The sequence below is a fragment of the Plecotus auritus genome (assembly GCF_963455305.1).
Source record: "Plecotus auritus genome assembly, chromosome: 1".
Lineage (NCBI taxonomy): Eukaryota > Metazoa > Chordata > Mammalia > Chiroptera > Vespertilionidae > Plecotus > Plecotus auritus.
The window spans coordinates 44,291,738-44,309,071 of record NC_137770.1 but is presented as its reverse complement, the minus strand read 5'-3'; positions in this window follow the sequence as shown (position 1 = coordinate 44,309,071).

The window sequence follows — 17,334 nt, the reverse complement described above, 5'->3', positions numbered from 1 at the left end:
GGCAGGGCTGTTGAATGAAAGGAATAGTTACAGAGAAGGAGAGGGAAGGGTCCCTTGCAGCTGTTATCACTCATAAGCCAGAAGGCACAAGTGAGGAGCAGTTTCTGGAAACCAGTGAGAGCTGTAGGAGGTTCCACCCAGCAGGAGCTATGGCCTTCAGGAAGGAAGCACAGTTGCTGCCACCACAGGGCGGAAATGAAGGGACTACCTTCCTGGAGAATCTCTCCTCCTGCTCTCTATTAGTCTGCTTGTTCCTCCCATGGGCCAAACCCAACCTCCAGACAGTAAGAGGAACCTGGGTAATGAAGCCCCGAGTATGGGTGGAGAGTAGATTTAGAGGGAAAAATGGAGAATATCCAGCATAAGTAGATTAAAAATACATGTTGTTTTTGTTTTTGTTTTTGTTTTTTAGTTATACCTAGACAAAAAGTGAAACCACAAAGTGGGCAGCCTCTCTTCCTGAAGTTTACTCCAAATAGATAGATACCCAAGCCTGGGGAATAGGGATCAGCCCCATCTGTATGGAAAGGAGTGAAATACTGTAGATTTCTTTACCACAATATTTGTCATTGGCTAGGTGCTCTCTGAGGCTGAGCATTTATATCTCTCCTACTCTGGAGGCAGTTAATATGATCAGGACAGAGAAAGGGGACCAGATCAAAGCATCTTTCAGTTTACCCTGCCCACAGACCTATAGCTTATAGCTATTCCTAAGCAGAACAAAGGGAGACAGCCATGTCTACTGGTCTGGAAATGTGCTGAAGCCTTATTTTTAAGAAGGGCCACTGAGTAGAAAAAGCTCACTACAATGCTGAGGGCATGCCATATCTCCAAATTTAACATAAGCTGGGATAGGTCCATACAGCTGTTATCTAGAAAGAGTATATGTAACAACTCAACAATTCTGCATAGTTTAAAATGCTGATAAAAAATATCATGAAAAAGCAAATTTTAACAAACTGGAAAGAGACTGGACAAAGTATAATGCCTCAGGCCATCTGTCCATGTTGCCTTTTCTGTATCACAGAATTTGTCTTTACTTTGTCTTTACTCTCTCCCCTCACCTCCTAGAAAATACTTTTCCTAGCACACACTGTCTCCTGTCCCCTCCATCACTAGATCCTGTCCTCCTTCATGCACACACTCAACCTTTCCCTTTTTGGCAAATTCTAGATTTACCAGGAGATATTAAAGGTTTGTCAGACTGCTGGGAGTTTCTCAGACAAGTTATTTGACCTCTCTCACTCTATAAAATAATAATAATGAAATTATCTATCTCCTCAATTATTTTGAAGATTAAACAAGTAACTACATGTAGGACATTCAGCATAGTGCCTGGATGTGGTAATGAAATTAGGAATTACTATTATCTTAGATGCCCAGTTCAGTGGCCCCTCTGATTTCCTCACACCCATCTGACTCAAATTGCTCCCTGTTGTTGGGGGTTGTGGTGCTAGGGGTCATGGGATCTATTTGTTAATTCTGGGTAACTGTCAAGAATAGTCATGATAATAAGCACATAGGACAAGTTTGTATTTCAGAAAATGTAGTGGAGACTGGCACACATGGGACAATGTAGAATGTGTAAGCATGAAAGAGGAGACCAGGAGAGACAGAAGGACAACAGGACACAGAACATGGTTCATGTCCTCTCAATGGAGGCATGGAAGAGAATGAAATGTGTTTCAGACAGGACATGTCTGTGTCAGGAAACACACCTCTATCACAAAACTAAAATCTTCTGAAGATCCTCAGAGTAAGTCCAAGCCATGCGCCACAGGTGACCTTTTCATGTTCCTGAAACCAGCATCCAAGACTTCCTTCCCTTCTCCAGGCAAAACATTCCTCATTTCCTCAACTGTCCCTTATGTGATACCTCACCACTTGGGTCCCTTCCTTCAGATCCTATCCAAGCTATAAGTGCCCATCTTAAGCTGCTGGGCCAGAACCAAACATCAATAAATAATTCTAGACCAGTCTTGTCAGTACTGAATGCTGTTCTGTCAGTTGCTGGCTTGGTCCGTACCTTGTACTTCCATTAATGCAACCTGAGATTACAAAGCTTTATTAGCAACTAGGTTGTGCTTTATAATCTTCAACAAATGAAAGAAGCAACAACATTGCATGTTACTAGAGGTAAACTGGGTGTGCAGCGGTGAGGGAGTTGCTCACTAAGGACATCCTCATAAGATATCCTTATGATTATGGTGCTGATCTTGCCTCCCGAGACCACAGAGCATATCGGGTTCTCATTAGTCATTTGCCTATAACTTTTCGGATTGGCCTCTGTAGACTAGGGATGGGGAGCTTTGAGTTTATCCACTGAACCTGGCCTTTTGTGTTAATAACTGGTCCTTGAAATGATGTGGAACTGGATCAGTGCCAGAGCCCAAAGAACAATTTTTCCCTTGAAAATGGAACTCACTATTTTTAGTTATCCAATGAGATTTTTGCTAGAATTAACTGCCAATACTCATCTCAGCCCTAAGAGTGTGTCTGATATATCCTGATAAACATTTAAAAATTGCCACAGCTGCACAATTCAACATTGAGGAGAGCTGAGACTATCTTTCAGCTCTTAGAGAGCTTCTCAACATGCCCACACTGGGAATAGCTCAGAGAAACAAGCCAGAAAGACCTAGACGTTTGAAAACTCAACATTAAATTTTTATGTTTTTAAAAATAAGTGTCCTCATGTGACTTATAAAATGGAAGACATGATAACCAAAACACAGCGAGCGGCATGCTGTGGTATACCACTATTTGACCTGTAAAAATAAATCTTCCTGCTGTGAGTAGGCATTCCGATAAAAGAAGAGCACGCTTTACCATAAACGAAAGATCTCTAGTCTCTTTAATACCTATTATGGTGATCGGAGAAACACTAGTGCAGATGGTCACATCTTTCCATGAAATGCCAGTTTGGAAAACTAAGGAAGATGGAGAGTCCGCTTCCTGTCTTTCTTCTACAAATAGCTTCTGTGTTCTCAATTAGGTTACAGTGAACCTCAACAGTCGCAAAGAAATGCTAAGTAAGGAAACACAATTATCCTGTGTTATCAGTATTCAAGGCTCTTTTAAAATAAGATCTTGCCTTTTGTTTAGCTACTTGAGCATGTTAAAAATACTACTGTTTTCGATCCTTTGCAATAGGAATTTTGGGCTAAAAGAAATATCACATGGGGGAGGGGGAACTGATATCTATTTTTAAACCACCGCTCTGAGAGGTGAAGAAAGCTGAAACTGGAGTTAGAATGCAGACATCTAGTCAGGGAGATCTTTTCTCACATGCTCTGTCTCTGTTCCCTGGGCCTTCTCTCCCGTCTCTCTCCTCTGCTCCTTGACTCCAGCCACCAAACCCAATGGTCTGGACCTGAAGCATTCCAGCAAGCTTCCATCTCAGGGTCATTGCCCTGGCTCTGTCTCTACCTGAGATAATCACTCTTCCCCCAGACAGCCATGGTTCACTTCTTCATTTTCTCATCTCCTTCAGAAGTTTGCTCCAGTGATGCTTTTTCAGTGAGGCCTTCACCGACCACCTTTCCTAATGGTGCACCCCTGCCCCCCATTCTCTTTACCCTATTCTATCATTTTCCAACATGAATGACCTTGAACATACCTACAGGTTGATGTAGTTATAACATGGTCTGTCTCCTCACACTAGAATGTGAGTTTCAGGCGGCACAGATTGTTGTCTAATGTCATGGTAGCTTACAGTTACCAGATGTCCCATACACTTAGAATTGTATCTTATGCCTTTCAGGGTCTTCTTTTGTTATTGTTTTTTTATTTACTCAATATATTATTCTTAGGATATTGTTTTAAATGATCCCATACTGTATTTTGAGTGTTTTATATATAAATCTCATTTAATCCTCCCAATAACACTGTAAGATCAATGTTGTCCCCATTTTAGAGATGACAAAATAACTGTTCAAAGTTAAGCAACTAGTTCAAGATCACACAGCTTTTAAGGGAAAGTTAAAAAAAATTAAACCATTTTCTGATTTCAAGCCCAGGAGTCATTCTACTGATCCCACAAAATGGACATCTATAATGGCCCTCTATCTCTGACTACAGTCCACTGGAATAAAGACTCCATGGGCATGTACCTTGCCTATCTTTATCGCCACCATACTTGTAGTATCTAGGATAATATCTGGTATATAGCAGGTGTTTCTAAATATTTGTTGAATGAATGAATAAATGAACAAATTGAAAGGCTAATGTCGAGGATATGATCTTTGTTCATCTCAGAAAGACTTAAAAGAGTTCATCTTCTTTCTTCTCTTTCTCTTCCCCTCCTTTCTAAACAACTCAATCCTAAACCATTTGGTGGAGCGGAGGAAGGTAGGCTTCTGAAGGTACACAGTGTGAGAGCTTGAGCAGGAGGGAGCCATGCAGGGGAGTTTGGTGTGGGGTGTCAGAACCCAACCAGGGTGAAAATGTATCTACACAGGGGATGGTGCTTTGTGGCATGTGGAGCCCTAGTGGACTGAGGAGGGTGTCCCCCCACCACACACATACACACCAAAAGGCATGCTGGAGTGGGACATCAGAGCCCAAAGAGTGTAAGGAATTTATCCACACAGGGGGAGTGACCCAGTGTGGGGAGTCAGAACCCAAATGGTGAGGGCAACCTAGCATCAGGGTTTAGGAGCCTAAACAGAATGAGAAGTAAGAGGGTGTCCAAGGAGAAAGGCAGCCTTGCATGGTTCTCAGAGCCTACTGTGAGGTTCTCCACACAGTAGGTGAACTGTGTACAGTCAGAACTTGAGTCAGAAAGTAGGGCATCCTTGCAAGGAGATGGCTCAGTGATGGTTTAGGAGCCTGAGCAGGATAAGAAGGGTGTGTACTTGTAGGGCATCCTGATATGGGCTGTCAGAGCAGGGAGGATTGTGTTGTATGGGGTAGTTTGGGTCTCAGAGTGGGGAGTGAGAGCTGGAGCAGGAAGATGGAGATGTGGGGAGTGGTAATGATGGGGATGATTACATACTAAGGGATTTAGCAAACAAGCATATATATTAAGGATAATGGCTAGTGCTCATATCCTCGCCAGCCCATCCTCCACACTGCTTCAGCAGCATCACCCATGAAGGCAGTGACTGAAATAAAGTTTGGACTTTGATGTTAGATAAAACCTCATTGCAAACCCTGCCTCTTTGCTGTGTAACCTTGAGCAATTTATTCAGAATTTTTTTGCATGACTTTTATAGCCAGGCTCTACTCTTTTTTTTCTTTTTATTAAATTTATTGGTGTGGCACTAATTAACAAAATTATACAGGTTTGGGGTGCACAATTTAAGTTAGACTTTCTAAGCCTCTTTTCTCACCTCTATCATGAGTGTAGCAGTTGACCACCTCACAGAATTTCTGAAGGAATCAAATGATATGTCACATGAAATACTTAAAACAATTTCTGACATATGGTATATGCTTCAAAATATGCTGATAGTTAATGTTGATATTTTAAGTGAAAATCTGTTCATGGATCTGATCTTTATAGTGTGTTGACTTCCAACCCTCTGCTGTTCAAATCTTCCTTATCATAGAGAGACCATCAATACCACCAACACCACCAATACCACCAATACCAACACTACCATCACCAACAGCAACACCGACGACACCACGAGTATCATCATATTTGTGTCTACCTAATGACTTTGACAGATGTTACCAATAAGTCATGATGACTTGTGGGGAAGCCTGGGACTTGTTTGGAAAGTCTGTAAGGAGGATTCTCTGAAAGGTCAGGGGTCTCTAGGAGGACCTTGCCGAAGGTGGCAACCCCTGCCTTGACTTCACCAAGTCCGAGCCCCTGGGTGTTTTACTGGAATCTCTATGTTTAGTCTTTAGACCCAATCTTGTAGAACCATGTGCTTTCTCAAGGATACTTACCCTGCTGATTATATCTAGAGGTTAATTTTGGTTCAACCTGTTGTTACAATAAAAACCTAAGGAGGCAGGCAAACAGTGCTGTTTGGTCCCTATAGCCAAGCAGCCTCTTAGCCCTCTCTTTCACAGAAATGTGTGTCAGAGTAATCTATTCATCTGCTGCTCAGGGTCTGCTGGTCAGTCCCGGCATTGACTGGGGATGCTGAGGAGCCCAATAAAGACAGGTGATACAGCTGATTGAATCTACCTCAGTGCTCACAGCAAGGAATCACTGATGAAATAGTTACCTGAGCGACTGCCCCACCCATCTCCATACCATCCAAAGACATTGGAAGTCATTCAGGCATATGTTTTCCTTCAAACAGTCTCATTGCTCATTCTCTCATTTCATTCAGGTTTCTGCTTAGATATCACCTCCTCAGAGAAGTCTGCCTTGACCTATATGGAATAAAATAACTCAATAAATATTTCCATCATTCTTTTTCTCTTTCTCTTAGCTTGACCCTAAACTCTAACCTTAAAGTTTCTGTGTGTGCATACTTATGGCCTTTCTCTCCAAGTAGAAAAAAAAAATCTCCATGATGGCAGGGTTTTTATATTTTGTCTTTTTGTTTGTTTATTTACCGTTAGAACAATATCTCATGCAGTATGTGTTCAATGAATAGTTATTAAGTTGAGTGAGTAAATCTAATTGTCAGCTAAGAATTTAGAGGCAAATTACCCTAATTTTTAAGTGAGGCCAAAGGTCTTTGGAAAAATAAAGTATTCCCATGTTTACTACAAGGAGATTTATAAGGAAAAGAAGACCATTGCGGTACAGTTCATGCAAGAAAAACAAAACAAAACAAACAAAAAAACTAAGTAGCCTTCACTACATAGCGCTTAATACACATTGGTAAAAGCATAGATTTTATATTTTACTGTTTATTTTCAGGATTGGGGTTTTTCTTCTTATGAAATAAATTTCCAGGAACAAACTCCACTCTGTAACATTGCATCTATAGGACCTAGCTCTCCGACCCATGACTAATGTCCAGAACCAATTCATTCCTACATCATCAGTTTCCCCAAATCGCCAGCTCCCTGCCATCTCCAAGTAAGAGCCAGGCTCCTTAGCAGACAAGGAAGAGGGGACTGGGTCTACTCCATCCCTCCTCATCTCCTGCATCCATACACCTCTTCGTGGTGCTGAGATGCTTCTGGTTCACCTCTGCATACGTTGGCTCAAGTCACCCCTCAGTCTGCAGGGCCTCTGGTTCCCTGTCCTACTGCACACCTATCCACTTTTAAGTCTCTGAGGGAGGTATTTCTGACCTCCCCTTTCCATCATGATATTAAAGAAAATCAAACTAACTCAACATTATCCTAATATATAAAGAGCCAAGGTCTGTAATATCCAAAATGACCCAACGGATGACCAAATGCCAGGCTGTGCACACAGCAGGCTCAGGTGGGCGGGGACTGGCGAGCGGGCTGAACTGCGGACCTCTCAGTCCCTCCTGGGTCGTGGGCACTGCGGCGGCCCAGCACTGACTGCTGAGGGGGCTGTGGGCCCCGGGACACCGCGGTGCTGTGGCAGGAGGGGGCTGTGGGCCCTGGCCAGCTGGGGCTCGGTGGAACTCTGGGTCTCACGCAATCGGGGGCCAGCCTTCAAACAGGACCCTGACAGGAGGGAGCCCCATTCCTCGCAGAATCGGCCGTTAGATAGCTTGCTGTCAGGGGCCTGCCAGCCAGGAATCCCATTCACCTGCACCCCGGACCCTGACAGAAGGGAGGAGGGAATATGTCTAAAGACCAATTGTTGGAACAAAGTACCTCTGAAGCCGAAAGAAGCCATTGTTGGCAATTTGAAAAAATCTGACACTTCTATTATAGAGAAAGGGCAAATAGCAATATTAAAATATTTCCTCTAATTAATTCCCTTTTAATGTGCACGAATTTCGTGCACTGGGCCACTAGTAGTCAAGAATATGTTTGTAATCTTGTGCTAAAACTGATAAGAGCAACTGAAACTAACCTAACCCTTACTTTTTCTCCAGAACTATATGTATCTCTGAGGGCATATCTTCAAAATGTTTTTTTAATTTACTAAAAGAAATTCATCCCAGTTCATAGCAACTGTATCTTCTGAGATCCTAATTATGATAATATAATATTCATCTCACTAAGACCTATAGAATTGTACCATGATCCAAATCTACAACAGAAACATACTTGTGGTAGATTATAGATTGAAAAATATACCACAGACTAGTTGCTTTTCCCCTGCAGATAATCTTACAAACAGTTCCCAACTTTTTTTTTCTTTATCGTTGTGTCCTTATCCCCCTGTTGCCCCCCAACCCCCACCCCGCTCATGCCCTCACCCCCCTAGTGTCTGTGTCCATTGGTTATGCTTATATGCATGCATACAAGTCCTTTGAATGATCTTTCCCCCATCCTCCCACACTCCCTACTTCCCTCTGAGGTTTGACAGTCCAGTTCCCAACTTTTAAGAAAAAAAAACAAAGAACACATAACACTTATTTGGTCAGATGTGTTTTTGTGAACTTACCTTTTAACTAGCCATAACTTTAAATAAGAAAGTCCAGTTTTGTAAGTCTCAAAATTATATATTTCATGAAAATTTTCAAAGGATAAATTATATCTAAGAAATAACTGGTGCCCTGGCCGGTTTGGCTCAGTGGATAGAGCATCGGCTTGCGGACTCAAGGGTCCCGGGTTCGATTCCGGTCAAGGGCATGTGCCTTGGTTGCGGGTACATCCCCAGTGGGGGCTGTGTGGGAGGCAGCTGATCGATGTTTCTCTCTCATCGATGTTTCTGGCTCTCTGTCCCTCTCCCTTCCTCTCTGTAAAAAAATCAATAAAATATATTTAAAAAAAAAAGAAATAATGGTGTTATACTAAAATACATTATTTTATATGAAATTTTCCCAAGACACAACATAAAATAAAACTGATATCTGATAAACATTTGCATTTCTTATGCCAAAGAATAATACCCCAGAGGTTAAAGCTAAAAGTTGTAGTTTGGGTTTCTTAAAAAAATCAAGATATGATCTCAAAATAGTGACATAAATAATAAACTAGGTCAGATGCCATATTTAAAAAACTTTTTAGTACATTTCCACTTTACATCTTTTCCCAAAAGTTTTGTTTTGCATTTTAGACTATTTATTTTGAGTGAAGGATTCTTACCCAAAAATCAGGACCAACATGGGCATCTAGCTTTAGCTGAAAAATAAACATAGAAATTAGCAAATACACACATAACAAGAGAACTGGTACTTTTATTGTGAAGAGATTATTATGATTGTATATCTGGTTTGTGAACATTAGTAAATAGAAGTATTCACTGAGAGGATGCTTCTCCAGAACTGCAGGTGTTGATTAAGAGGGGTCTTTGGACTTTTATTTGGAAAGTCCTGTGAAAATCAAAATTGTGGAGATAAACTTTATTTTTATTTTTTGTGTCCTACATGCTTCCCCCAAAAGGGATTTGAGGAAAGTTAACAATGGTAAATGACATATGCAACACAATAATTATGTATAATTTTGGGACATCTCCAATTTTTATGTCTCAAAAAATATCTGAAGCAAATAAAAGACATTGTTAACGTTAATTCTGAATAGTGGGCACCCGTGTCTTTTTTATATTCCTTCCATGCTTCCTGTGAGTCTGAAATTTTTCAGAATAACATAACCAATAAGTTTTCAGAACATAATAACCAACAGCCTATTAATGTATAGAAATAACATAAGCAACTCTGTAAAGACAATGTAAATGTGTAGATTTTACTATGGCGAGAAAATTGATGAAAAAATTGTGAGAGAGAGGGAGAGAGAGAGAGAGAGAGAGAGAGAGAGAGAGAGAGAGAGAGAGAGAGAGAGAGAGAGAGGGAGTTCTATGTAATGGAAATAGCTAAGTTGTGTTTCAGGAGAGACCTCATGACAACTTTGGTGACATTCCCTAGTCAGAGATCGCTGGACAGTGCAGTGCCCAGAGATTTGTATATCTGCCCAGGACAATGTGTACTGCAATTAACTAAAGGCACTTCCTGTTGCTCTTCCAGAGAGGGCAGCCAAATGACAAATCCAGAACAAAAACTATCACCCATTCCTGGCTCACTGAATATTTTTCATAGGTACCCTGGGTTCATTTATTTCTTATTGATGTTATTAGTTGGATCAAACATAGTTTTTTAGATTACCTTTGTTATTATAATTACAACTGGGGAAGGAAAGAAAAAACACACGATCTCCAACCCATTTACTTTTGAGGCTGTTTCCTGACACCAGCTGGTGTTTTCTGAAGGCTAACAAATGGACAATGTTATCACTGCTCATTTAACAGATGATCTGCTGTTGATTTTTGGGGCTGCATATTCTGAGTTAACATCCAAACAGCCACACAGAAATGACAACTTCTTAACAAAGAGGCTGAGAGGTTTCGGGAACCCACAGTTCATATCTCTTTCCTGGTGGGTTGCCTCCAGATGGCCCGCCTGCTCATCACATAGGAACGCAACTCTTTCAAACGAATAAACACTCCTTTCTAATGCAGGGCTGCTGGCAGAAGACCTGACAGTGTCCTCGGGTTTCTTGAACCTTACCACAGGAGATAAGGCAGGGAATTCTGTTCCCAAGAATCATCACAAATTTATAAATATTGCATGTCAGTAAATGCTACATGAAGATAGGATTTCTATTTGCTCAGATTGGTGACTGCTATTTGCACAGCAGGCTTTCTGAAATAAAGAAAGAGAACTTACTCCTTAAGCAGAGGGCACAATAACAGTCTCAATCCTTTACCTGCATCTCACCATGCAAAATTTTCTAGAACACAGCCTTCCCGGTTAGCATATCAACTTCTTGTGAGCAGGTATTTGGTCCTTATTTCTCACAGGGCCTGGCACCTGGTTGGTCCCTGTTGAGAATAGTGCAAACAGCAGGTGATCACAGGGATCAGGCATTGCATGAATAAGGAAACAAATTTTTAAAAAGGAAGTAAAAATGCTACAATTCTAATCATTCTCAATTAAGAAAACCATCTTTTCACAGGTAAAGAAATCATCAGTACAGTGATTGTGATTTTAGCAAAAAGTCATTCCACACTAAAGTCTATAATGATAAATAGCTCACGAACCCATTAATCTTTGAAGAACAATCCTTTATATTGAAGAAGGACCATGATAATGTTGATGTGTAGACGTACACACACATACAAAACAAAAAACGTACTTTTATTTACAACCTTAAAGCTTCTAACTTGAGGGTTTGACTTTGATACTGGAGTTTCTGCTAAGCAGCTGGATGGGTTTGGGTATGTAAATTTGGGCACAAGCTCAGTGGCAGAGCTGATTAGTTCTGTGCCATAGTAGAAAGAGGAATTTGAGATCCGAAGGTCAGTACACATTCGGAAAGAGAAGGGCCAGAAATACTGGGCGTGCTGCACAGAAGAAAGATCAGAGAGAAACCTGGAAAGTGGAGCCAAGGACCAGGAAAGGGCTTTAGGAAACAGCGTCTAATTAGTGTGTAAGCTGTTTGCTATGAGATTTATGACATAAAATGCCTCCCCCACCTCCCAAGGGAAATCTTCAGTTTACATTGCTCCTCGAGGCTTTTCTGTATGTGTGAATTCTATTTCAGGATCTAAGCGATATGCTGGGCTCTTTTTCTTGGTTTAAAAGAGAGAGGGGACATACAGACAATGGAGACAGACGATGATGGTTGTTGACACTCTGGTAGCCCCGCTTGGGTGACTCTTGAGCATCTCAAGTCTATTCTGCTTCTTCCCCAGGCTTCCTCGTGTTACTAAATGGCGCCACATCCACCAAGCAGCTCAAGCCAGGTATCTGCTTTAATTTCTCACTCTCTTACTCCATCAGCAAATTCTCCCAAATCTACCCCCACAAACATTCCCCAAATCCATCCACTCTGCCACCCTTGTCCACCACCATCCCTTCAGGAACTACTGTAATAGCCTCCTAACTGGTCCCCTTACTCTCCCATGTCCCTCCCATGGTTAAAACTCTCCAATACCTGTCCATCCTACCGAGAGCACAATCCTCCTGCCCCATGGCCCACAGAGCGCTCTGTGAGCTGCCCCTCAGGCCACATCTTACCCCTCACTCCCGCTACCGGTCCAGCTTAGCAGCATTGCATGACTTCTGTTTCTCAAACACCTTTGCCACAAGATCATTCCCTTTGGCTCGTGTGTTCTTCCTCCAGATCCTTGCGTGGCTGGCTTCTTTTCCTTAGTAGATCTCAGCTCATATGTCACTTCCTCAAAAAAAAAAATGGTTCCCCATCTAATACAACCATCCTTCCACTAGAAACTCCCAATCACATGACCCTGCTCTATTATCTTCGTAGCACGTATCTCTATTGGAACATTCTTTTCACCTTCATTTTCTGCCTCTCCTCACTAGAACGCATGCTTCACAAAGGCAGGAACCGTATTGTCACTACCAAATCCCAGGACAATGCCTGGCACGTAGGACAGAGTGGGTTTGAACTGCAGCACAGCCAGTAAGTGGCTGTGCAAACTTAGGTTACTTACTTAATCTCTGTTTCCACATCTGTAAAATGAGATGATGACAAATGGCTTTTACCTCATATGGTTTTTGTGTGGATTAAATGAGTTAGCATTTTAAATGCTCAGAAAAATCCCTGGCACATAATAAACACCATATGGACTAGCTATTATTCATTTACTCTGATCTGCCCTTCATTTCTTAGGCAGAAAAAAAATTCTGTATCCTCAGACTTTGTAATTCATTAACAGCCAGCAACATACACCCGGTGATGTGTATACTTTCCACTCCTCTTTAAAGCAACTAGAAAAGGAGCCAGCAAAGGGTCTTGGATGCTCCCACTGAGTAGCTGGGAGAATATCCCAAGAGCATATGACCAGAGTCATTTGATGTCAGAGACCTTACAAAGAGTTTGACAGTCTTAGGAGTGTGAGGGCAGGGCCCCAGCATCCTTCCCTCGGAAGCCCTCAGAAAGCAGAGAGTGCGTGACTTCTGCAGGTGTAACAATCAGTTCTTTTCAAATATACTCTACACTGACCACACACTGTCCCCATCAACAAGTCAGCTTTATATTGGTAGGGTTGCCAGATAAACTACAGAACACCAATTACGTTGGATTTCAGATAAACAACAATTTTTATCTGAAATCAGATTTAACTGAGAGACCTAGATTTTTATTTACTACAATCTACATACAGGGCATGGACAGGTGGCTTTGCAACAGATAGATCTGGGACTAAATCCGAATTCTTGGTTGTACTATGGAAGCAACTTAGAGCAAGTTACTTAACTCCCACTGAACTTCAATGTCCTCATCTATGAGCAAACCTGCTTCACAGAGTGTTTAAGAGGTTCTAATGAGGAAGGCTCTGAGAGGGTACTTAGCATAACGCCAGAGGGCTGGTTAAATAAAGATCTGCAAAAATCCATTCATCTGCCTTCTGTTCCCTTCTGATGCCTCGGGTCTGATCTCTAGCTGAGATGCTGAAAGCCAGTTTTTTTTCTAGGATAATTAGAACCATTCTTGAAGGCAATCGAATTAAGGAAATAAAATTATGTTTAAACAGCACATTCTCCTGTATCAATAATGTATTGCCACAACAATGCTCGGTAGCAAACAACCATGAAACCTCACTGGCATTCAACAAGGGAACATCTATTCTTGCTCATGAGTCTAGGGCCACCGTGGGCAAACTACGGCCCGCGGGCCGGATCCGGCCCGTTCGGCTGTTCTATCCGGCCCGCGGAGCTGAAAGAGCGGAGGGTTCTCTTGCTCTCCCCTCCGCTCCTTCACCAGCAGCAGTGTTAACATGGCAACGTCGGGGAAACACTGCCGCAGCTCCTTCTTCTGAGTGGGCGGATTTATATCCCCATTCAGTAGAAGGAACAACCTCTCAATCTTCCAGAGGCTCCTTGTAATGCCCGCGGACGCGTCCCCCGACATCACCCTGGGAATGCGTAGACACGTTATCGTGGTGATGTAGGGAGACACGCCCCTGGAGAGCACAGTATCAGAGCATTAGCTAAAAAGGAGACCAACAACACTGTTCCCACTGAAGTTGATGTTTTAAAGACCAAAACCCTTTCAACCCAGTCTACATTGCCATCTACATCTACGTCCCGGGCATAATTTGGAAGTTGCACTAAAGAAAATGTTTAATTTACTGTTTACACATTTTGTTCTTTTCTATTTGTTTTAGTTTTAAATTATTTTGTTATATTTAAGTTTAATTTGAAAGGCTTTTGTACCTTTCCTTTGTTAGGCAATTTTATTTTGCCTTTGCCGTCTTCAATATAAGGTATGTTATTGTGCTATGATTCCTCCATTTTTTGAAGTTTCAAATTATAATAATTAGTGTTTACATTCTTCTTGTTAAAATGTTTGAAATGAATAAAACTATTGAAATAAAAAAAAAAGACCGTACCCTTTTATGTAATGATGTTTACTTTGAATTTATATTAGTTCACACAAACACTCCATCCATGCTTTTGTTCCAGCCCTCCGGTCCAGTTTAAGAACCCATTGTGGCCCTCGAGTCAAAAAGTTTGCCCACCCCTGGTCTAGGGGTTGGCTCAGCAATTGTAATGATCTGAGCTGGGCTAGTGGGACTCATGCATCTGTGGTCAGCTCTCAGGTCAGCTGGGAACAGGCTGGTCTAGGATGGCCTCAGCTGGGATGACTCGATTCTGTGCTACATGGTCTCTCATCCTCCAGTAGGTGGCCTGCACCTGCTCTGAAGACAAGGACAAAGTTTCAAGAGAAGAAGCAGGAATATGTAAGTGCTTTTACAAGACCATTTGCGTCGTTTGTTATTGTCTCATTGTCCAAAACAAGGCATGCAGCCAAGGTCAGATCAGGTTAGAAGGGCACTCCCAAAAGGTATAAATATATAGAGGCATGAAACAATGGGCTCATTAGTGTGATCAATCTACAACACCCCTGATACATGAGATTTGCAGAAGAAATATTCAAATTTAGGAAGTCAATAAATAAAAGCATGAACAATGTAGTAGACACTGATGAAGGTCTACCCTGCCCCTCAGCTCTGGGAACTACCCAGCCCCTCACAGAGGTGGCTTCCTGGCAGTCTTGCTTATGCTGTGTGACCCCACTCCCTGGTTTTGGCTGGCCAGCCAAAGGGGGAGCCCCCGGCCCAAGTTGACCTGGTCATATTCTATTTCTGGAATTTAGAAATGGAACCAGGAGAACCAAGTTAGAATCTGTGTGTGACAAGATCTGCAACTTGTAACCCTGGGCACTCTGGGGAGACCGTGTTTTGCCACATGAACTGAGGAACAGAAAAAAAAAAGAAAAAGCCAGTCTCTCAGCCATTAGAGACAGACAAATGAATAAAATGCTGTATGCATTTCCTATTAATGCTATAACAAATTACTGCAAACTTAGTGGCTTAAACAAGCAAATTTATTATTTTATAATTCTGGAGGTCAAAAGTCTAAAATGGGTTGGCAGGGCTGTGTTCCTTCCGGAAGCTCTAGAGGCAATTCCATTTCCTTGCCTGCTCCATCCTCTAGACTCAGCTGCCTGCTTTCCTTGGCTTGTGGTTGCATTACTACAACCTCTTTCATTGTCACATCTCCTTCTCTGACTCTGACCCTCCTGCCTCCTTATTATAGGGACATTTATGATTAGACTAGGCCTACCTGGATAATCCAGGACAATCTCCCATCTCAAGATCTTAATCATATTCACAAAATCGTTTTTGCCCTATGAAATAGAATTTCCACAGGTTCTGGGATTAGGACATTTTGGGGAGCCTTTATTCTGCCTACCACAAATGCTCCTGGAGAAATGGAAGGTAAAGAAAAGGTCCCAACCAACAGCCTTCTGCTTTAGACAAGACATTTCTGCATTGCTGCCCTTGGGTGCTCTGACACACTCTCATGTCCTTATAAGTCTTTTGTGTGTAGCTGCCTGGAGTGCTCTGTTGAGAAGAATTCTGAAGGCTTATTGGAATGCATGATCAATTAACAATAGGTACCAACCAAACTGGAGAGTTATATACAACTAGATGCCCGATGCACGAAATTCATGCAAGAGTAGGCCTTCCTTCCCCCGGCTGCTGGCACTGGCTTTCTTCTAGCACCTGAGACCTGGACTTGCTTCCCTCTGGCCTCCAGCAGGCGCCCGGGACCGGGGCTGGCTTCCCTCGAGCTGGCCGCTGGCACCTGGGACTCGGACAGGCTTCGCTCTGGCCGCCCACAGGCAACCGGGACCTAGGCTTCGCTCCAGCCCAGGCTTCGTCCAGATTGACGTCTGGCCTAATTAGCATATTACCCTTTTATTATTACAGTTATGTGTCACAAATTCATCATCTTTGCTCTAGATTAGAAATTATAGAATTGTCATGGCTGAGTGTAAAGAATAATTTTTTCCTTACCAAAATGGTAAACTATGAAAATGTAAATCCTTATTAATAGTAGAAGAACTTGAATTAAAAGATATCCTTTAGGCTCTGATCAGTGTTGCTCAGTGGTTGGAGCATCATCATGTGCACCAAAGGAGTGAAGGTTCGATTCCCAGCCCGGACTCGTATATGGGAGGCAACCAATCAGTTTTTCTCTCACATCAATGTCTCTCTCTCTCTCTCTCTCTCTCTCTCTCTCTCTCTCTCTCTTTATTCCTCCCCCTCCCTCTCTCTCTAAAAATCAATAAAAACATATCCTCAGGTGAGGATTTTTTTAAAAAAAGAAATCCCTTAAGAGACTACTTATAACAGATAACTTAGGGACAGGGGGTAGGCTGCATATTATCATGTACCAAATACCTAGCACAGGAGAAGGAGGAGGAGGAGGAGGAGAAGGAGGAGGAGGAGGAGGAGGAGGAGGAGGAGGAGGAACAGGAGGAGATGACGACAAATTGGTGATGTCGCACCCAAAACCTTTCCCTTTGAACAAAGTTGCTTTCCAGGGCCTGATCACAAACCTGCATCAAATGTCCATCATATTTTACTGCCTCCTCCAAGTTAGCAAGTTAGCATGGCTGCAGCCAGGAGGCAATCTGCATCATTAAGCAAAACATGTTTCCTTGTCAGAGCAACCAATCAGTTTCTCTCTCACAGGAGGAAGTCATTGGTTTCAGGAGCTCCAAGTTTTATTTCTGTCAGTTTTGTTTAGTACCGTGAGCCAGGAGCTCACTTATGTCTGGATCCTTGGCCTGGCTTTTATAGGGAATTCTACCCTCAAGTAACACTTAATAACCTCTTTAACCGCTCACTCCAGCGTTCTCCGTGACCTCAGAGTGCTGAAATTACGGCCACATTCACATAAGACAGGAAGAAAGATAAGATGAGCCCGTCTGTCATGTCCCAGAATTTGTGAGGAACCAAAGGGTAGTCTGGGGGGTGTTGCTCTATTTTTTAAGTGGCATCAAGAATTCAGA